This window comes from Rhinoderma darwinii, unplaced genomic scaffold, assembly GCF_050947455.1.
Source record: "Rhinoderma darwinii isolate aRhiDar2 unplaced genomic scaffold, aRhiDar2.hap1 Scaffold_4176, whole genome shotgun sequence".
NCBI classification, from domain to species: domain Eukaryota; kingdom Metazoa; phylum Chordata; class Amphibia; order Anura; family Rhinodermatidae; genus Rhinoderma; species Rhinoderma darwinii.
The window spans coordinates 1-21,378 of record NW_027463734.1 but is presented as its reverse complement, the minus strand read 5'-3'; the positions used below and the strand labels follow the sequence as shown (position 1 = coordinate 21,378).

The following is a 21,378-nucleotide window of genomic DNA, read 5'->3' as shown; positions in this document are numbered from 1 at the left end:
ACAACAGTCAAATAGTGGAGTGGAGTAGGGGAACAGCAAACAGCCAATAAAGCAGCCCGCCCGCTCGCCTGCCCGCCACAATGGACCTACCTGTGTACACTAGATGGATGTGATGGAATGTACTGTCGTCCCTACATTTCAAGAAGAAGTAAGAATTGCAGTTGCAACAAAGCCTTGCTTGCCTACAAAGAGAGCAGCAATTTGGATTTGTTACTATGTTACCTAGAAGAATAACAAACTGTGCAAGGATGGAGGTTGTAGGAGCAAGGAGAAGTTGTCTGTAAAGTTGGTGGATGCCTATTTTCCATTTTGCAGTCCCTTGTCTCCCTCTTGTGGCCTCCTGGAGGCAACTAGCTGTGCAAAAAAAAGACAGCCTGGCGGCCGGCTGTTGCAGTGTTGCCCTCTCAGGCAACACTGAGTGACTGACTGAGCCTCACCGTCTTATATAAAGTTCAGACGGAACTTTGCACGTGTCATAGTGGAGCCCTCAGGATTCCAGAGCCAGCTTTCTGACATCATAATGGGGCCTCAGAGATAAAAGCCTGGGCCCAGGCAGTGTTGGTCAGTGCTGCTCAGCAGGCAGCACTGGACTGGACTGGATTACAGCTGATACAAGGTGTGAAGGAACAAGGGGTGGCTGTGGGCATGCACTTGCTGCCGCTGCCAGTGTTTATCTGCATGGCAGCAGGGCATTTGGGCGTTGCCAGGAAGGCGTTTTTATGTAGATTCCTCCTCTTTCAGCACTGCATTGTGGTGCAAGCAAAAGAAGCAAATCCTGTCTGGCTTCCTCTCCGGCCTTTATTCACCTCCCGTGTAGCTGTGAGTGTGTGAGCCTGCAGGGCCCCATGGAATTGCCTAGAAGTAGGCTGAATCGCTGCAAGGGCTGAACAGCAGTATCGGGCAGGCTCGGGCAACGCGCGGCCCGTTCGGGTTATCGCTTCTCGGCCTTTTGGCTAAGATCAAGTGTAGTATCTGTTCTTATCAGTTTAATATCTGATACGTCCCCTATCTGGGGACCATATATTAAATGGATTTTTAGAACAGGGAGATGGAAATAGAGCTTGCTCTGTCCACTCCACGCATTGACCTGGTATTGCAGTATTTCCAGGACCGGTGCACCCTTTCCTTATGTGTTGACTAAAAGCAGATTCCAAAAGTGTTTTTTGTCTTTGCTATTGTTTCTGTCTTTCTGAAGGGATCTCCCCTTTTAATCCCATTATTTCAACACCTGTTGGACAATGCATGAGTGATAATGAGCTCATTGATTAAATGCAATTAATGAATAGATTGCCACCTCTTGTTGTGTGTCGTCTGTGTTTCTGTGTTTCCGGCATTTCACATTGGAACACCTCATTCACCTTCCTTGTCTTCTCTCCGCCCTCCCTTTTAGGTAAGTTAAAGAGCTGCACCTGAGCCAGCCACTGATTGATTGATTGATTGATTGATTGATTGATTGATTGATTGATTGATGCAGCACAACAGTCAAATAGTGGAGTGGAGTAGGGGAACAGCAAACAGCCAATAAAGCAGCCCGCCCGCTCGCCTGCCCGCCACAATGGACCTACCTGTGTACACTAGATGGATGTGATGGAATGTACTGTCGTCCCTACATTTCAAGAAGAAGTAAGAATTGCAGTTGCAACAAAGCCTTGCTTGCCTACAAAGAGAGCAGCAATTTGGATTTGTTACTATGTTACCTAGAAGAATAACAAACTGTGCAAGGATGGAGGTTGTAGGAGCAAGGAGAAGTTGTCTGTAAAGTTGGTGGATGCCTATTTTCCATTTTGCAGTCCCTTGTCTCCCTCTTGTGGCCTCCTGGAGGCAACTAGCTGTGCAAAAAAAAGACAGCCTGGCGGCCGGCTGTTGCAGTGTTGCCCTCTCAGGCAACACTGAGTGACTGACTGAGCCTCACCGTCTTATATAAAGTTCAGACGGAACTTTGCACGTGTCATAGTGGAGCCCTCAGGATTCCAGAGCCAACTTTCTGACATCATAATGGGGCCTCAGAGATAAAAGCCTGGGCCCAGGCAGTGTTGGTCAGTGCTGCTCAGCAGGCAGCACTGGACTGGACTGGATTACAGCTGATACAAGGTGTGAAGGAACAAGGGGTGGCTGTGGGCATGCACTTGCTGCCGCTGCCAGTGTTTATCTGCATGGCAGCAGGGCATTTGGGCGTTGCCAGGAAGGCGTTTTTATGTAGATTCCTCCTCTTTCAGCACTGCATTGTGGTGCAAGCAAAAGAAGCAAATCCTGTCTGGCTTCCTCTCCGGCCTTTATTCACCTCCCGTGTAGCTGTGAGTGTGTGAGCCTGCAGGGCCCCATGGAATTGCCTAGAAGTAGGCTGAATCGCTGCAAGGGCTGAACAGCAGTATCGGGCAGGCTCGGGCAACGCGCGGCCCGTTCGGGTTATCGCTTCTCGGCCTTTTGGCTAAGATCAAGTGTAGTATCTGTTCTTATCAGTTTAATATCTGATACGTCCCCTATCTGGGGACCATATATTAAATGGATTTTTAGAACAGGGAGATGGAAATAGAGCTTGCTCTGTCCACTCCACGCATTGACCTGGTATTGCAGTATTTCCAGGACCGGTGCACCCTTTCCTTATGTGTTGACTAAAAGCAGATTCCAAAAGTGTTTTTTGTCTTTGCTATTGTTTCTGTCTTTCTGAAGGGATCTCCCCTTTTAATCCCATTATTTCAACACCTGTTGGACAATGCATGAGTGATAATGAGCTCATTGATTAAATGCAATTAATGAATAGATTGCCACCTCTTGTTGTGTGTCGTCTGTGTTTCTGTGTTTCCGGCATTTCACATTGGAACACCTCATTCACCTTCCTTGTCTTCTCTCCGCCCTCCCTTTTAGGTAAGTTAAAGAGCTGCACCTGAGCCAGCCACTGATTGATTGATTGATTGATTGATTGATTGATTGATTGATTGATGCAGCACAACAGTCAAATAGTGGAGTGGAGTAGGGGAACAGCAAACAGTCAATAAAGCAGCCCGCCCGCTCGCCTGCCCGCCACAATGGACCTACCTGTGTACACTAGATGGATGTGATGGAATGTACTGTCGTCCCTACATTTCAAGAAGAAGTAAGAATTGCAGTTGCAACAAAGCCTTGATTGCCTACAAAGAGAGCAGCAATTTGGATTTGTTGCTATGTTACCTAGAAGAATAACAAACTGTGCAAGGATGGAGGTTGTAGGAGCAAGGAGAAGTTGTCTGTAAAGTTGGTGGATGCCTATTTTCCATTTTGCAGTCCCTTGTCTCCCTCTTGTGGCCTCCTGGAGGCAACTAGCTGTGCAAAAAAAAGACAGCCTGGCGGCCGGCTGTTGCAGTGTTGCCCTCTCAGGCAACACTGAGTGACTGACTGAGCCTCACCGTCTTATATAAAGTTCAGACGGAACTTTGCACGTGTCATAGTGGAGCCCTCAGGATTCCAGAGCCAGCTTTCTGACATCATAATGGGGCCTCAGAGATAAAAGCCTGGGCCCAGGCAGTGTTGGTCAGTGCTGCTCAGCAGGCAGCACTGGACTGGACTGGATTACAGCTGATACAAGGTGTGAAGGAACAAGGGGTGGCTGTGGGCATGCACTTGCTGCCGCTGCCAGTGTTTATCTGCATGGCAGCAGGGCATTTGGGCGTTGCCAGGAAGGCGTTTTTATGTAGATTCCTCCTCTTTCAGCACTGCATTGTGGTGCAAGCAAAAGAAGCAAATCCTGTCTGGCTTCCTCTCCGGCCTTTATTCACCTCCCGTGTAGCTGTGAGTGTGTGAGCCTGCAGGGCCCCATGGAATTGCCTAGAAGTAGGCTGAATCGCTGCAAGGGCTGAACAGCAGTATCGGGCAGGCTCGGGCAACGCGCGGCCCGTTCGGGTTATCGCTTCTCGGCCTTTTGCCTAAGATCAAGTGTAGTATCTGTTCTTATCAGTTTAATATCTGATACGTCCCCTATCTGGGGACCATATATTAAATGGATTTTTAGAACAGGGAGATGGAAATAGAGCTTGCTCTGTCCACTCCACGCATTGACCTGGTATTGCAGTATTTCCAGGACCGGTGCACCCTTTCCTTATGTGTTGACTAAAAGCAGATTCCAAAAGTGTTTTTTGTCTTTGCTATTGTTTCTGTCTTTCTGAAGGGATCTCCCCTTTTAATCCCATTATTTCAACACCTGTTGGACAATGCATGAGTGATAATGAGCTCATTGATTAAATGCAATTAATGAATAGATTGCCACCTCTTGTTGTGTGTCGTCTGTGTTTCTGTGTTTCCGGCATTTCACATTGGAACACCTCATTCACCTTCCTTGTCTTCTCTCCGCCCTCCCTTTTAGGTAAGTTAAAGAGCTGCACCTGAGCCAGCCACTGATTGATTGATTGATTGATTGATTGATTGATTGATTGATTGATTGATTGATTGATTGATGCAGCACAACAGTCAAATAGTGGAGTGGAGTAGGGGAACAGCAAACAGCCAATAAAGCAGCCCGCCCGCTCGCCTGCCCGCCACAATGGACCTACCTGTGTACACTAGATGGATGTGATGGAATGTACTGTCGTCCCTACATTTCAAGAAGAAGTAAGAATTGCAGTTGCAACAAAGCCTTGCTTGCCTACAAAGAGAGCAGCAATTTGGATTTGTTACTATGTTACCTAGAAGAATAACAAACTGTGCAAGGATGGAGGTTGTAGGAGCAAGGAGAAGTTGTCTGTAAAGTTGGTGGATGCCTATTTTCCATTTTGCAGTCCCTTGTCTCCCTCTTGTGGCCTCCTGGAGGCAACTAGCTGTGCAAAAAAAAGACAGCCTGGCGGCCGGCTGTTGCAGTGTTGCCCTCTCAGGCAACACTGAGTGACTGACTGAGCCTCACCGTCTTATATAAAGTTCAGACGGAACTTTGCACGTGTCATAGTGGAGCCCTCAGGATTCCAGAGCCAACTTTCTGACATCATAATGGGGCCTCAGAGATAAAAGCCTGGGCCCAGGCAGTGTTGGTCAGTGCTGCTCAGCAGGCAGCACTGGACTGGACTGGATTACAGCTGATACAAGGTGTGAAGGAACAAGGGGTGGCTGTGGGCATGCACTTGCTGCCGCTGCCAGTGTTTATCTGCATGGCAGCAGGGCATTTGGGCGTTGCCAGGAAGGCGTTTTTATGTAGATTCCTCCTCTTTCAGCACTGCATTGTGGTGCAAGCAAAAGAAGCAAATCCTGTCTGGCTTCCTCTCCGGCCTTTATTCACCTCCCGTGTAGCTGTGAGTGTGTGAGCCTGCAGGGCCCCATGGAATTGCCTAGAAGTAGGCTGAATCGCTGCAAGGGCTGAACAGCAGTATCGGGCAGGCTCGGGCAACGCGCGGCCCGTTCGGGTTATCGCTTCTCGGCCTTTTGGCTAAGATCAAGTGTAGTATCTGTTCTTATCAGTTTAATATCTGATACGTCCCCTATCTGGGGACCATATATTAAATGGATTTTTAGAACAGGGAGATGGAAATAGAGCTTGCTCTGTCCACTCCACGCATTGACCTGGTATTGCAGTATTTCCAGGACCGGTGCACCCTTTCCTTATGTGTTGACTAAAAGCAGATTCCAAAAGTGTTTTTTGTCTTTGCTATTGTTTCTGTCTTTCTGAAGGGATCTCCCCTTTTAATCCCATTATTTCAACACCTGTTGGACAATGCATGAGTGATAATGAGCTCATTGATTAAATGCAATTAATGAATAGATTGCCACCTCTTGTTGTGTGTCGTCTGTGTTTCTGTGTTTCCGGCATTTCACATTGGAACACCTCATTCACCTTCCTTGTCTTCTCTCCGCCCTCCCTTTTAGGTAAGTTAAAGAGCTGCACCTGAGCCAGCCACTGATTGATTGATTGATTGATTGATTGATTGATTGATTGATTGATTGATTGATGCAGCACAACAGTCAAATAGTGGAGTGGAGTAGGGGAACAGCAAACAGTCAATAAAGCAGCCCGCCCGCTCGCCTGCCCGCCACAATGGACCTACCTGTGTACACTAGATGGATGTGATGGAATGTACTGTCGTCCCTACATTTCAAGAAGAAGTAAGAATTGCAGTTGCAACAAAGCCTTGATTGCCTACAAAGAGAGCAGCAATTTGGATTTGTTGCTATGTTACCTAGAAGAATAACAAACTGTGCAAGGATGGAGGTTGTAGGAGCAAGGAGAAGTTGTCTGTAAAGTTGGTGGATGCCTATTTTCCATTTTGCAGTCCCTTGTCTCCCTCTTGTGGCCTCCTGGAGGCAACTAGCTGTGCAAAAAAAAGACAGCCTGGCGGCCGGCTGTTGCAGTGTTGCCCTCTCAGGCAACACTGAGTGACTGACTGAGCCTCACCGTCTTATATAAAGTTCAGACGGAACTTTGCACGTGTCATAGTGGAGCCCTCAGGATTCCAGAGCCAGCTTTCTGACATCATAATGGGGCCTCAGAGATAAAAGCCTGGGCCCAGGCAGTGTTGGTCAGTGCTGCTCAGCAGGCAGCACTGGACTGGACTGGATTACAGCTGATACAAGGTGTGAAGGAACAAGGGGTGGCTGTGGGCATGCACTTGCTGCCGCTGCCAGTGTTTATCTGCATGGCAGCAGGGCATTTGGGCGTTGCCAGGAAGGCGTTTTTATGTAGATTCCTCCTCTTTCAGCACTGCATTGTGGTGCAAGCAAAAGAAGCAAATCCTGTCTGGCTTCCTCTCCGGCCTTTATTCACCTCCCGTGTAGCTGTGAGTGTGTGAGCCTGCAGGGCCCCATGGAATTGCCTAGAAGTAGGCTGAATCGCTGCAAGGGCTGAACAGCAGTATCGGGCAGGCTCGGGCAACGCGCGGCCCGTTCGGGTTATCGCTTCTCGGCCTTTTGGCTAAGATCAAGTGTAGTATCTGTTCTTATCAGTTTAATATCTGATACGTCCCCTATCTGGGGACCATATATTAAATGGATTTTTAGAACAGGGAGATGGAAATAGAGCTTGCTCTGTCCACTCCACGCATTGACCTGGTATTGCAGTATTTCCAGGACCGGTGCACCCTTTCCTTATGTGTTGACTAAAAGCAGATTCCAAAAGTGTTTTTTGTCTTTGCTATTGTTTCTGTCTTTCTGAAGGGATCTCCCCTTTTAATCCCATTATTTCAACACCTGTTGGACAATGCATGAGTGATAATGAGCTCATTGATTAAATGCAATTAATGAATAGATTGCCACCTCTTGTTGTGTGTCGTCTGTGTTTCTGTGTTTCCGGCATTTCACATTGGAACACCTCATTCACCTTCCTTGTCTTCTCTCCGCCCTCCCTTTTAGGTAAGTTAAAGAGCTGCACCTGAGCCAGCCACTGATTGATTGATTGATTGATTGATTGATTGATTGATTGATTGATGCAGCACAACAGTCAAATAGTGGAGTGGAGTAGGGGAACAGCAAACAGCCAATAAAGCAGCCCGCCCGCTCGCCTGCCCGCCACAATGGACCTACCTGTGTACACTAGATGGATGTGATGGAATGTACTGTCGTCCCTACATTTCAAGAAGAAGTAAGAATTGCAGTTGCAACAAAGCCTTGCTTGCCTACAAAGAGAGCAGCAATTTGGATTTGTTACTATGTTACCTAGAAGAATAACAAACTGTGCAAGGATGGAGGTTGTAGGAGCAAGGAGAAGTTGTCTGTAAAGTTGGTGGATGCCTATTTTCCATTTTGCAGTCCCTTGTCTCCCTCTTGTGGCCTCCTGGAGGCAACTAGCTGTGCAAAAAAAAGACAGCCTGGCGGCCGGCTGTTGCAGTGTTGCCCTCTCAGGCAACACTGAGTGACTGACTGAGCCTCACCGTCTTATATAAAGTTCAGACGGAACTTTGCACGTGTCATAGTGGAGCCCTCAGGATTCCAGAGCCAGCTTTCTGACATCATAATGGGGCCTCAGAGATAAAAGCCTGGGCCCAGGCAGTGTTGGTCAGTGCTGCTCAGCAGGCAGCACTGGACTGGATTACAGCTGATACAAGGTGTGAAGGAACAAGGGGTGGCTGTGGGCATGCACTTGCTGCCGCTGCCAGTGTTTATCTGCATGGCAGCAGGGCATTTGGGCGTTGCCAGGAAGGCGTTTTTATGTAGATTCCTCCTCTTTCAGCACTGCATTGTGGTGCAAGCAAAAGAAGCAAATCCTGTCTGGCTTCCTCTCCGGCCTTTATTCACCTCCCGTGTAGCTGTGAGTGTGTGAGCCTGCAGGGCCCCATGGAATTGCCTAGAAGTAGGCTGAATCGCTGCAAGGGCTGAACAGCAGTATCGGGCAGGCTCGGGCAACGCGCGGCCCGTTCGGGTTATCGCTTCTCGGCCTTTTGGCTAAGATCAAGTGTAGTATCTGTTCTTATCAGTTTAATATCTGATACGTCCCCTATCTGGGGACCATATATTAAATGGATTTTTAGAACAGGGAGATGGAAATAGAGCTTGCTCTGTCCACTCCACGCATTGACCTGGTATTGCAGTATTTCCAGGACCGGTGCACCCTTTCCTTATGTGTTGACTAAAAGCAGATTCCAAAAGTGTTTTTTGTCTTTGCTATTGTTTCTGTCTTTCTGAAGGGATCTCCCCTTTTAATCCCATTATTTCAACACCTGTTGGACAATGCATGAGTGATAATGAGCTCATTGATTAAATGCAATTAATGAATAGATTGCCACCTCTTGTTGTGTGTCGTCTGTGTTTCTGTGTTTCCGGCATTTCACATTGGAACACCTCATTCACCTTCCTTGTCTTCTCTCCGCCCTCCCTTTTAGGTAAGTTAAAGAGCTGCACCTGAGCCAGCCACTGATTGATTGATTGATTGATTGATTGATTGATTGATTGATTGATTGATTGATTGATGCAGCACAACAGTCAAATAGTGGAGTGGAGTAGGGGAACAGCAAACAGCCAATAAAGCAGCCCGCCCGCTCGCCTGCCCGCCACAATGGACCTACCTGTGTACACTAGATGGATGTGATGGAATGTACTGTCGTCCCTACATTTCAAGAAGAAGTAAGAATTGCAGTTGCAACAAAGCCTTGCTTGCCTACAAAGAGAGCAGCAATTTGGATTTGTTACTATGTTACCTAGAAGAATAACAAACTGTGCAAGGATGGAGGTTGTAGGAGCAAGGAGAAGTTGTCTGTAAAGTTGGTGGATGCCTATTTTCCATTTTGCAGTCCCTTGTCTCCCTCTTGTGGCCTCCTGGAGGCAACTAGCTGTGCAAAAAAAAGACAGCCTGGCGGCCGGCTGTTGCAGTGTTGCCCTCTCAGGCAACACTGAGTGACTGACTGAGCCTCACCGTCTTATATAAAGTTCAGACGGAACTTTGCACGTGTCATAGTGGAGCCCTCAGGATTCCAGAGCCAGCTTTCTGACATCATAATGGGGCCTCAGAGATAAAAGCCTGGGCCCAGGCAGTGTTGGTCAGTGCTGCTCAGCAGGCAGCACTGGACTGGACTGGATTACAGCTGATACAAGGTGTGAAGGAACAAGGGGTGGCTGTGGGCATGCACTTGCTGCCGCTGCCAGTGTTTATCTGCATGGCAGCAGGGCATTTGGGCGTTGCCAGGAAGGCGTTTTTATGTAGATTCCTCCTCTTTCAGCACTGCATTGTGGTGCAAGCAAAAGAAGCAAATCCTGTCTGGCTTCCTCTCCGGCCTTTATTCACCTCCCGTGTAGCTGTGAGTGTGTGAGCCTGCAGGGCCCCATGGAATTGCCTAGAAGTAGGCTGAATCGCTGCAAGGGCTGAACAGCAGTATCGGGCAGGCTCGGGCAACGCGCGGCCCGTTCGGGTTATCGCTTCTCGGCCTTTTGGCTAAGATCAAGTGTAGTATCTGTTCTTATCAGTTTAATATCTGATACGTCCCCTATCTGGGGACCATATATTAAATGGATTTTTAGAACAGGGAGATGGAAATAGAGCTTGCTCTGTCCACTCCACGCATTGACCTGGTATTGCAGTATTTCCAGGACCGGTGCACCCTTTCCTTATGTGTTGACTAAAAGCAGATTCCAAAAGTGTTTTTTGTCTTTGCTATTGTTTCTGTCTTTCTGAAGGGATCTCCCCTTTTAATCCCATTATTTCAACACCTGTTGGACAATGCATGAGTGATAATGAGCTCATTGATTAAATGCAATTAATGAATAGATTGCCACCTCTTGTTGTGTGTCGTCTGTGTTTCTGTGTTTCCGGCATTTCACATTGGAACACCTCATTCACCTTCCTTGTCTTCTCTCCGCCCTCCCTTTTAGGTAAGTTAAAGAGCTGCACCTGAGCCAGCCACTGATTGATTGATTGATTGATTGATTGATTGATTGATTGATGCAGCACAACAGTCAAATAGTGGAGTGGAGTAGGGGAACAGCAAACAGCCAATAAAGCAGCCCGCCCGCTCGCCTGCCCGCCACAATGGACCTACCTGTGTACACTAGATGGATGTGATGGAATGTACTGTCGTCCCTACATTTCAAGAAGAAGTAAGAATTGCAGTTGCAACAAAGCCTTGCTTGCCTACAAAGAGAGCAGCAATTTGGATTTGTTACTATGTTACCTAGAAGAATAACAAACTGTGCAAGGATGGAGGTTGTAGGAGCAAGGAGAAGTTGTCTGTAAAGTTGGTGGATGCCTATTTTCCATTTTGCAGTCCCTTGTCTCCCTCTTGTGGCCTCCTGGAGGCAACTAGCTGTGCAAAAAAAAGACAGCCTGGCGGCCGGCTGTTGCAGTGTTGCCCTCTCAGGCAACACTGAGTGACTGACTGAGCCTCACCGTCTTATATAAAGTTCAGACGGAACTTTGCACGTGTCATAGTGGAGCCCTCAGGATTCCAGAGCCAGCTTTCTGACATCATAATGGGGCCTCAGAGATAAAAGCCTGGGCCCAGGCAGTGTTGGTCAGTGCTGCTCAGCAGGCAGCACTGGACTGGACTGGATTACAGCTGATACAAGGTGTGAAGGAACAAGGGGTGGCTGTGGGCATGCACTTGCTGCCGCTGCCAGTGTTTATCTGCATGGCAGCAGGGCATTTGGGCGTTGCCAGGAAGGCGTTTTTATGTAGATTCCTCCTCTTTCAGCACTGCATTGTGGTGCAAGCAAAAGAAGCAAATCCTGTCTGGCTTCCTCTCCGGCCTTTATTCACCTCCCGTGTAGCTGTGAGTGTGTGAGCCTGCAGGGCCCCATGGAATTGCCTAGAAGTAGGCTGAATCGCTGCAAGGGCTGAACAGCAGTATCGGGCAGGCTCGGGCAACGCGCGGCCCGTTCGGGTTATCGCTTCTCGGCCTTTTGGCTAAGATCAAGTGTAGTATCTGTTCTTATCAGTTTAATATCTGATACGTCCCCTATCTGGGGACCATATATTAAATGGATTTTTAGAACAGGGAGATGGAAATAGAGCTTGCTCTGTCCACTCCACGCATTGACCTGGTATTGCAGTATTTCCAGGACCGGTGCACCCTTTCCTTATGTGTTGACTAAAAGCAGATTCCAAAAGTGTTTTTTGTCTTTGCTATTGTTTCTGTCTTTCTGAAGGGATCTCCCCTTTTAATCCCATTATTTCAACACCTGTTGGACAATGCATGAGTGATAATGAGCTCATTGATTAAATGCAATTAATGAATAGATTGCCACCTCTTGTTGTGTGTCGTCTGTGTTTCTGTGTTTCCGGCATTTCACATTGGAACACCTCATTCACCTTCCTTGTCTTCTCTCCGCCCTCCCTTTTAGGTAAGTTAAAGAGCTGCACCTGAGCCAGCCACTGATTGATTGATTGATTGATTGATTGATTGATTGATGCAGCACAACAGTCAAATAGTGGAGTGGAGTAGGGCAACAGCAAACAGCCAATAAAGCAGCCCGCCCGCTCGCCTGCCCGCCACAATGGACCTACCTGTGTACACTAGATGGATGTGATGGAATGTACTGTCGTCCCTACATTTCAAGAAGAAGTAAGAATTACAGTTGCAACAAAGCCTTGCTTGCCTACAAAGAGAGCAGCAATTTGGATTTGTTACTATGTTACCTAGAAGAATAACAAACTGTGCAAGGATGGAGGTTGTAGGAGCAAGGAGAAGTTGTCTGTAAAGTTGGTGGATGCCTATTTTCCATTTTGCAGTCCCTCGTCTCCCTCTTGTGGCCTCCTGGAGGCAACTAGCTGTGCAAAAAAAAGACAGCCTGGCGGCCGGCTGTTGCAGTGTTGCCCTCTCAGGCAACACTGAGTGACTGACTGAGCCTCACCGTCTTATATAAAGTTCAGACGGAACTTTGCACGTGTCATAGTGGAGCCCTCAGGATTCCAGAGCCAGCTTTCTGACATCATAATGGGGCCTCAGAGATAAAAGCCTGGGCCCAGGCAGTGTTGGTCAGTGCTGCTCAGCAGGCAGCACTGGACTGGACTGGATTACAGCTGATACAAGGTGTGAAGGAACAAGGGGTGGCTGTGGGCATGCACTTGCTGCCGCTGCCAGTGTTTATCTGCATGGCAGCAGGGCATTTGGGCGTTGCCAGGAAGGCGTTTTTATGTAGATTCCTCCTCTTTCAGCACTGCATTGTGGTGCAAGCAAAAGAAGCAAATCCTGTCTGGCTTCCTCTCCGGCCTTTATTCACCTCCCGTGTAGCTGTGAGTGTGTGAGCCTGCAGGGCCCCATGGAATTGCCTAGAAGTAGGCTGAATCGCTGCAAGGGCTGAACAGCAGTATCGGGCAGGCTCGGGCAACGCGCGGCCCGTTCGGGTTATCGCTTCTCGGCCTTTTGGCTAAGATCAAGTGTAGTATCTGTTCTTATCAGTTTAATATCTGATACGTCCCCTATCTGGGGACCATATATTAAATGGATTTTTAGAACAGGGAGATGGAAATAGAGCTTGCTCTGTCCACTCCACGCATTGACCTGGTATTGCAGTATTTCCAGGACCGGTGCACCCTTTCCTTATGTGTTGACTAAAAGCAGATTCCAAAAGTGTTTTTTGTCTTTGCTATTGTTTCTGTCTTTCTGAAGGGATCTCCCCTTTTAATCCCATTATTTCAACACCTGTTGGACAATGCATGAGTGATAATGAGCTCATTGATTAAATGCAATTAATGAATAGATTGCCACCTCTTGTTGTGTGTCGTCTGTGTTTCTGTGTTTCCGGCATTTCACATTGGAACACCTCATTCACCTTCCTTGTCTTCTCTCCGCCCTCCCTTTTAGGTAAGTTAAAGAGCTGCACCTGAGCCAGCCACTGATTGATTGATTGATTGATTGATTGATTGATTGATTGATTGATTGATGCAGCACAACAGTCAAATAGTGGAGTGGAGTAGGGGAACAGCAAACAGCCAATAAAGCAGCCCGCCCGCTCGCCTGCCCGCCACAATGGACCTACCTGTGTACACTAGATGGATGTGATGGAATGTACTGTCGTCCCTACATTTCAAGAAGAAGTAAGAATTGCAGTTGCAACAAAGCCTTGCTTGCCTACAAAGAGAGCAGCAATTTGGATTTGTTACTATGTTACCTAGAAGAATAACAAACTGTGCAAGGATGGAGGTTGTAGGAGCAAGGAGAAGTTGTCTGTAAAGTTGGTGGATGCCTATTTTCCATTTTGCAGTCCCTTGTCTCCCTCTTGTGGCCTCCTGGAGGCAACTAGCTGTGCAAAAAAAAGACAGCCTGGCGGCCGGCTGTTGCAGTGTTGCCCTCTCAGGCAACACTGAGTGACTGACTGAGCCTCACCGTCTTATATAAAGTTCAGACGGAACTTTGCACGTGTCATAGTGGAGCCCTCAGGATTCCAGAGCCAGCTTTCTGACATCATAATGGGGCCTCAGAGATAAAAGCCTGGGCCCAGGCAGTGTTGGTCAGTGCTGCTCAGCAGGCAGCACTGGACTGGACTGGATTACAGCTGATACAAGGTGTGAAGGAACAAGGGGTGGCTGTGGGCATGCACTTGCTGCCGCTGCCAGTGTTTATCTGCATGGCAGCAGGGCATTTGGGCGTTGCCAGGAAGGCGTTTTTATGTAGATTCCTCCTCTTTCAGCACTGCATTGTGGTGCAAGCAAAAGAAGCAAATCCTGTCTGGCTTCCTCTCCGGCCTTTATTCACCTCCCGTGTAGCTGTGAGTGTGTGAGCCTGCAGGGCCCCATGGAATTGCCTAGAAGTAGGCTGAATCGCTGCAAGGGCTGAACAGCAGTATCGGGCAGGCTCGGGCAACGCGCGGCCCGTTCGGGTTATCGCTTCTCGGCCTTTTGGCTAAGATCAAGTGTAGTATCTGTTCTTATCAGTTTAATATCTGATACGTCCCCTATCTGGGGACCATATATTAAATGGATTTTTAGAACAGGGAGATGGAAATAGAGCTTGCTCTGTCCACTCCACGCATTGACCTGGTATTGCAGTATTTCCAGGACCGGTGCACCCTTTCCTTATGTGTTGACTAAAAGCAGATTCCAAAAGTGTTTTTTGTCTTTGCTATTGTTTCTGTCTTTCTGAAGGGATCTCCCCTTTTAATCCCATTATTTCAACACCTGTTGGACAATGCATGAGTGATAATGAGCTCATTGATTAAATGCAATTAATGAATAGATTGCCACCTCTTGTTGTGTGTCGTCTGTGTTTCTGTGTTTCCGGCATTTCACATTGGAACACCTCATTCACCTTCCTTGTCTTCTCTCCGCCCTCCCTTTTAGGTAAGTTAAAGAGCTGCACCTGAGCCAGCCACTGATTGATTGATTGATTGATTGATTGATTGATTGATTGATTGATTGATTGATTGATGCAGCACAACAGTCAAATAGTGGAGTGGAGTAGGGGAACAGCAAACAGCCAATAAAGCAGCCCGCCCGCTCGCCTGCCCGCCACAATGGACCTACCTGTGTACACTAGATGGATGTGATGGAATGTACTGTCGTCCCTACATTTCAAGAAGAAGTAAGAATTGCAGTTGCAACAAAGCCTTGCTTGCCTACAAAGAGAGCAGCAATTTGGATTTGTTACTATGTTACCTAGAAGAATAACAAACTGTGCAAGGATGGAGGTTGTAGGAGCAAGGAGAAGTTGTCTGTAAAGTTGGTGGATGCCTATTTTCCATTTTGCAGTCCCTTGTCTCCCTCTTGTGGCCTCCTGGAGGCAACTAGCTGTGCAAAAAAAAGACAGCCTGGCGGCCGGCTGTTGCAGTGTTGCCCTCTCAGGCAACACTGAGTGACTGACTGAGCCTCACCGTCTTATATAAAGTTCAGACGGAACTTTGCACGTGTCATAGTGGAGCCCTCAGGATTCCAGAGCCAGCTTTCTGACATCATAATGGGGCCTCAGAGATAAAAGCCTGGGCCCAGGCAGTGTTGGTCAGTGCTGCTCAGCAGGCAGCACTGGACTGGACTGGATTACAGCTGATACAAGGTGTGAAGGAACAAGGGGTGGCTGTGGGCATGCACTTGCTGCCGCTGCCAGTGTTTATCTGCATGGCAGCAGGGCATTTGGGCGTTGCCAGGAAGGCGTTTTTATGTAGATTCCTCCTCTTTCAGCACTGCATTGTGGTGCAAGCAAAAGAAGCAAATCCTGTCTGGCTTCCTCTCCGGCCTTTATTCACCTCCCGTGTAGCTGTGAGTGTGTGAGCCTGCAGGGCCCCATGGAATTGCCTAGAAGTAGGCTGAATCGCTGCAAGGGCTGAACAGCAGTATCGGGCAGGCTCGGGCAACGCGCGGCCCGTTCGGGTTATCGCTTCTCGGCCTTTTGGCTAAGATCAAGTGTAGTATCTGTTCTTATCAGTTTAATATCTGATACGTCCCCTATCTGGGGACCATATATTAAATGGATTTTTAGAACAGGGAGATGGAAATAGAGCTTGCTCTGTCCACTCCACGCATTGACCTGGTATTGCAGTATTTCCAGGACCGGTGCACCCTTTCCTTATGTGTTGACTAAAAGCAGATTCCAAAAGTGTTTTTTGTCTTTGCTATTGTTTCTGTCTTTCTGAAGGGATCTCCCCTTTTAATCCCATTATTTCAACACCTGTTGGACAATGCATGAGTGATAATGAGCTCATTGATTAAATGCAATTAATGAATAGATTGCCACCTCTTGTTGTGTGTCGTCTGTGTTTCTGTGTTTCCGGCATTTCACATTGGAACACCTCATTCACCTTCCTTGTCTTCTCTCCGCCCTCCCTTTTAGGTAAGTTAAAGAGCTGCACCTGAGCCAGCCACTGATTGATTGATTGATTGATTGATTGATTGATTGATTGATTGATTGATGCAGCACAACAGTCAAATAGTGGAGTGGAGTAGGGGAACAGCAAACAGCCAATAAAGCAGCCCGCCCGCTCGCCTGCCCGCCACAATGGACCTACCTGTGTACACTAGATGGATGTGATGGAATGTACTGTCGTCCCTACATTTCAAGAAGAAGTAAGAATTGCAGTTGCAACAAAGCCTTGCTTGCCTACAAAGAGAGCAGCAATTTGGATTTGTTACTATGTTACCTAGAAGAATAACAAACTGTGCAAGGATGGAGGTTGTAGGAGCAAGGAGAAGTTGTCTGTAAAGTTGGTGGATGCCTATTTTCCATTTTGCAGTCCCTTGTCTCCCTCTTGTGGCCTCCTGGAGGCAACTAGCTGTGCAAAAAAAGACAGCCTGGCGGCCGGCTGTTGCAGTGTTGCCCTCTCAGGCAACACTGAGTGACTGACTGAGCCTCACCGTCTTATATAAAGTTCAGACGGAACTTTGCACGTGTCATAGTGGAGCCCTCAGGATTCCAGAGCCAGCTTTCTGACATCATAATGGGGCCTCAGAGATAAAAGCCTGGGCCCAGGCAGTGTTGGTCAGTGCTGCTCAGCAGGCAGCACTGGACTGGACTGGATTACAGCTGATACAAGGTGTGAAGGAACAAGGGGTGGCTGTGGGCATGCACTTGCTGCCGCTGCCAGTGTTTATCTGCATGGCAGCAGGGCATTTGGGCGTTGCCAGGAAGGCGTTTTTATGTAGATTCCTCCTCTTTCAGCACTGCATTGTGGTGCAAGCAAAAGAAGCAAATCCTGTCTGGCTTCCTCTCCGGCCTTTATTCACCTCCCGTGTAGCTGTGAGTGTGTGAGCCTGCAGGGCCCCATGGAATTGCCTAGAAGTAGGCTGAATCGCTGCAAGGGCTGAACAGCAGTATCGGGCAGGCTCGGGCAACGCGCGGCCCGTTCGGGTTATCGCTTCTCGGCCTTTTGGCTAAGATCAAGTGTAGTATCTGTTCTTATCAGTTTAATATCTGATACGTCCCCTATCTGGGGACCATATATTAAATGGATTTTTAGAACAGGGAGATGGAAATAGAGCTTGCTCTGTCCACTCCACGCATTGACCTGGTATTGCAGTATTTCCAGGACCGGTGCACCCTTTCCTTATGTGTTGACTAAAAGCAGATTCCAAAAGTGTTTTTTGTCTTTGCTATTGTTTCTGTCTTTCTGAAGGGATCTCCCCTTTTAATCCCATTATTTCAACACCTGTTGGACAATGCATGAGTGATAATGAGCTCATTGATTAAATGCAATTAATGAATAGATTGCCACCTCTTGTTGTGTGTCGTCTGTGTTTCTGTGTTTCCGGCATTTCACATTGGAACACCTCATTCACCTTCCTTGTCTTCTCTCCGCCCTCCCTTTTAGGTAAGTTAAAGAGCTGCACCTGAGCCAGCCACTGATTGATTGATTGATTGATTGATTGATTGATTGATTGATTGATTGATGCAGCACAACAGTCAAATAGTGGAGTGGAGTAGGGGAACAGCAAACAGCCAATAAAGCAGCCCGCCCGCTCGCCTGCCCGCCACAATGGACCTACCTGTGTACACTAGATGGATGTGATGGAATGTACTGTCGTCCCTACATTTCAAGAAGAAGTAAGAATTGCAGTTGCAACAAAGCCTTGCTTGCCTACAAAGAGAGCAGCAATTTGGATTTGTTACTATGTTACCTAGAAGAATAACAAACTGTGCAAGGATGGAGGTTGTAGGAGCAAGGAGAAGTTGTCTGTAAAGTTGGTGGATGCCTATTTTCCATTTTGCAGTCCCTTGTCTCCCTCTTGTGGCCTCCTGGAGGCAACTAGCTGTGCAAAAAAAAGACAGCCTGGCGGCCGGCTGTTGCAGTGTTGCCCTCTCAGGCAACACTGAGTGACTGACTGAGCCTCACCGTCTTATATAAAGTTCAGACGGAACTTTGCACGTGTCATAGTGGAGCCCTCAGGATTCCAGAGCCAGCTTTCTGACATCATAATGGGGCCTCAGAGATAAAAGCCTGGGCCCAGGCAGTGTTGGTCAGTGCTGCTCAGCAGGCAGCACTGGACTGGACTGGATTACAGCTGATACAAGGTGTGAAGGAACAAGGGGTGGCTGTGGGCATGCACTTGCTGCCGCTGCCAGTGTTTATCTGCATGGCAGCAGGGCATTTGGGCGTTGCCAGGAAGGCGTTTTTATGTAGATTCCTCCTCTTTCAGCACTGCATTGTGGTGCAAGCAAAAGAAGCAAATCCTGTCTGGCTTCCTCTCCGGCCTTTATTCACCTCCCGTGTAGCTGTGAGTGTGTGAGCCTGCAGGGCCCCATGGAATTGCCTAGAAGTAGGCTGAATCGCTGCAAGGGCTGAACAGCAGTATCGGGCAGGCTCGGGCAACGCGCGGCCCGTTCGGGTTATCGCTTCTCGGCCTTTTGGCTAAGATCAAGTGTAGTATCTGTTCTTATCAGTTTAATATCTGATACGTCCCCTATCTGGGGACCATATATTAAATGGATTTTTAGAACAGGGAGATGGAAATAGAGCTTGCTCTGTCCACTCCACGCATTGACCTGGTATTGCAGTATTTCCAGGACCGGTGCACCCTTTCCTTATGTGTTGACTAAAAGCAGATTCCAAAAGTGTTTTTTGTCTTTGCTATTGTTTCTGTCTTTCTGAAGGGATCTCCCCTTTTAATCCCATTATTTCAACACCTGTTGGACAATGCATGAGTGATAATGAGCTCATTGATTAAATGCAATTAATGAATAGATTGCCACCTCTTGTTGTGTGTCGTCTGTGTTTCTGTGTTTCCGGCATTTCACATTGGAACACCTCATTCACCTTCCTTGTCTTCTCTCCGCCCTCCCTTTTAGGTAAGTTAAAGAGCTGCACCTGAGCCAGCCACTGATTGATTGATTGATTGATTGATTGATTGATTGATTGATTGATTGATTGATTGATGCAGCACAACAGTCAAATAGTGGAGTGGAGTAGGGGAACAGCAAACAGCCAATAAAGCAGCCCGCCCGCTCGCCTGCCCGCCACAATGGACCTACCTGTGTACACTAGATGGATGTGATGGAATGTACTGTCGTCCCTACATTTCAAGAAGAAGTAAGAATTGCAGTTGCAACAAAGCCTTGCTTGCCTACAAAGAGAGCAGCAATTTGGATTTGTTACTATGTTACCTAGAAGAATAACAAACTGTGCAAGGATGGAGGTTGTAGGAGCAAGGAGAAGTTGTCTGTAAAGTTGGTGGATGCCTATTTTCCATTTTGCAGTCCCTTGTCTCCCTCTTGTGGCCTCCTGGAGGCAACTAGCTGTGCAAAAAAAAGACAGCCTGGCGGCCGGCTGTTGCAGTGTTGCCCTCTCAGGCAACACTGAGTGACTGACTGAGCCTCACCGTCTTATATAAAGTTCAGACGGAACTTTGCACGTGTCATAGTGGAGCCCTCAGGATTCCAGAGCCAGCTTTCTGACATCATAATGGGGCCTCAGAGATAAAAGCCTGGGCCCAGGCAGTGTTGGTCAGTGCTGCTCAGCAGGCAGCACTGGACTGGACTGGATTACAGCTGATACAAGGTGTGAAGGAACAAGGGGTGGCTGTGGGCATGCACTTGCTGCCGCTGCCAGTGTTTATCTGCATGGCAGCAGGGCATTTGGGCGTTGCCAGGAAGGCGTTTTTATGTAGATTCCTCCTCTTTCAGCACTGCATTGTGGTGCAAGCAAAAGAAGCAAATCCTGTCTGGCTTCCTCTCCGGCCTTTATTCACCTCCCGTGTAGCTGTGAGTGTGTGAGCCTGCAGGGCCCCATGGAATTGCCTAGAAGTAGGCTGAATCGCTGCAAGGGCTGAACAGCAGTATCGGGCAGGCTCGGGCAACGCGCGGCCCGTTCGGGTTATCGCTTCTCGGCCTTTTGGCTAAGATCAAGTGTAGTATCTGTTCTTATCAGTTTAATATCTGATACGTCCCCTATCTGGGGACCATATATTAAATGGATTTTTAGAACAGGGAGATGGAAATAGAGCTTGCTCTGTCCACTCCACGCATTGACCTGGTATTGCAGTATTTCCAGGACCGGTGCACCCTTTCCTTATGTGTTGACTAAAAGCAGATTCCAAAAGTGTTTTTTGTCTTTGCTATTGTTTCTGTCTTTCTGAAGGGATCTCCCCTTTTAATCCCATTATTTCAACACCTGTTGGACAATGCATGAGTGATAATGAGCTCATTGATTAAATGCAATTAATGAATAGATTGCCACCTCTTGTTGTGTGTCGTCTGTGTTTCTGTGTTTCCGGCATTTCACATTGGAACACCTCATTCACCTTCCTTGTCTTCTCTCCGCCCTCCCTTTTAGGTAAGTTAAAGAGCTGCACCTGAGCCAGCCACTGATTGATTGATTGATTGATTGATTGATTGATTGATTGATTGATTGATTGATGCAGCACAACAGTCAAATAGTGGAGTGGAGTAGGGGAACAGCAAACAGCCAATAAAGCAGCCCGCCCGCTCGCCTGCCCGCCACAATGGACCTACCTGTGTACACTAGATGGATGTGATGGAATGTACTGTCGTCCCTACATTTCAAGAAGAAGTAAGAATTGCAGTTGCAACAAAGCCTTGCTTGCCTACAAAGAGAGCAGCAATTTGGATTTGTTACTATGTTACCTAGAAGAATAACAAACTGTGCAAGGATGGAGGTTGTAGGAGCAAGGAGAAGTTGTCTGTAAAGTTGGTGGATGCCTATTTTCCATTTTGCAGTCCCTTGTCTCCCTCTTGTGGCCTCCTGGAGGCAACTAGCTGTGCAAAAAAAAGACAGCCTGGCGGCCGGCTGTTGCAGTGTTGCCCTCTCAGGCAACACTGAGTGACTGACTGAGCCTCACCGTCTTATATAAAGTTCAGACGGAACTTTGCACGTGTCATAGTGGAGCCCTCAGGATTCCAGAGCCAGCTTTCTGACATCATAATGGGGCCTCAGAGATAAAAGCCTGGGCCCAGGCAGTGTTGGTCAGTGCTGCTCAGCAGGCAGCACTGGACTGGACTGGATTACAGCTGATACAAGGTGTGAAGGAACAAGGGGTGGCTGTGGGCATGCACTTGCTGCCGCTGCCAGTGTTTATCTGCATGGCAGCAGGGCATTTGGGCGTTGCCAGGAAGGCGTTTT

The 21,378-nt window shown here is 47.9% G+C and overlaps 14 non-coding genes across 14 annotated transcripts; all 14 read left to right on the top strand.

The window, feature by feature from the left end:
- Positions 1–933: 933 nt before the first annotated feature.
- On the top strand, positions 934–1,124 carry LOC142709589 (U2 spliceosomal RNA). Its single transcript, XR_012869060.1, has one exon. It is a non-coding gene; the product is annotated as a U2 spliceosomal RNA (small nuclear RNA).
- Positions 1,125–2,408: 1,284 nt separating this feature from the next.
- Positions 2,409–2,599, top strand: LOC142709588 (U2 spliceosomal RNA). The gene has a single exon (XR_012869059.1). It is a non-coding gene; the product is annotated as a U2 spliceosomal RNA (small nuclear RNA).
- A 1,280-nt stretch (positions 2,600–3,879) lies between these two features.
- LOC142709631 (U2 spliceosomal RNA) lies at positions 3,880–4,070 on the top strand. Its single transcript, XR_012869098.1, has one exon. It is a non-coding gene; the product is annotated as a U2 spliceosomal RNA (small nuclear RNA).
- Positions 4,071–5,366: 1,296 nt separating this feature from the next.
- LOC142709587 (U2 spliceosomal RNA) lies at positions 5,367–5,557 on the top strand. The gene has a single exon (XR_012869058.1). It is a non-coding gene; the product is annotated as a U2 spliceosomal RNA (small nuclear RNA).
- Positions 5,558–6,845: 1,288 nt separating this feature from the next.
- Positions 6,846–7,036, top strand: LOC142709586 (U2 spliceosomal RNA). The gene has a single exon (XR_012869057.1). It is a non-coding gene; the product is annotated as a U2 spliceosomal RNA (small nuclear RNA).
- A 1,275-nt stretch (positions 7,037–8,311) lies between these two features.
- LOC142709585 (U2 spliceosomal RNA) lies at positions 8,312–8,502 on the top strand. Its single transcript, XR_012869056.1, has one exon. It is a non-coding gene; the product is annotated as a U2 spliceosomal RNA (small nuclear RNA).
- Positions 8,503–9,794: 1,292 nt separating this feature from the next.
- On the top strand, positions 9,795–9,985 carry LOC142709584 (U2 spliceosomal RNA). Its single transcript, XR_012869055.1, has one exon. It is a non-coding gene; the product is annotated as a U2 spliceosomal RNA (small nuclear RNA).
- A 1,276-nt stretch (positions 9,986–11,261) lies between these two features.
- On the top strand, positions 11,262–11,452 carry LOC142709583 (U2 spliceosomal RNA). The gene has a single exon (XR_012869054.1). It is a non-coding gene; the product is annotated as a U2 spliceosomal RNA (small nuclear RNA).
- Positions 11,453–12,724: 1,272 nt separating this feature from the next.
- On the top strand, positions 12,725–12,915 carry LOC142709582 (U2 spliceosomal RNA). The gene has a single exon (XR_012869053.1). It is a non-coding gene; the product is annotated as a U2 spliceosomal RNA (small nuclear RNA).
- A 1,284-nt stretch (positions 12,916–14,199) lies between these two features.
- Positions 14,200–14,390, top strand: LOC142709629 (U2 spliceosomal RNA). Its single transcript, XR_012869096.1, has one exon. It is a non-coding gene; the product is annotated as a U2 spliceosomal RNA (small nuclear RNA).
- Positions 14,391–15,682: 1,292 nt separating this feature from the next.
- On the top strand, positions 15,683–15,873 carry LOC142709617 (U2 spliceosomal RNA). Its single transcript, XR_012869085.1, has one exon. It is a non-coding gene; the product is annotated as a U2 spliceosomal RNA (small nuclear RNA).
- A 1,283-nt stretch (positions 15,874–17,156) lies between these two features.
- LOC142709605 (U2 spliceosomal RNA) lies at positions 17,157–17,347 on the top strand. Its single transcript, XR_012869074.1, has one exon. It is a non-coding gene; the product is annotated as a U2 spliceosomal RNA (small nuclear RNA).
- A 1,284-nt stretch (positions 17,348–18,631) lies between these two features.
- LOC142709593 (U2 spliceosomal RNA) lies at positions 18,632–18,822 on the top strand. The gene has a single exon (XR_012869063.1). It is a non-coding gene; the product is annotated as a U2 spliceosomal RNA (small nuclear RNA).
- Positions 18,823–20,114: 1,292 nt separating this feature from the next.
- Positions 20,115–20,305, top strand: LOC142709581 (U2 spliceosomal RNA). Its single transcript, XR_012869052.1, has one exon. It is a non-coding gene; the product is annotated as a U2 spliceosomal RNA (small nuclear RNA).
- Positions 20,306–21,378: the final 1,073 nt, after the last annotated feature.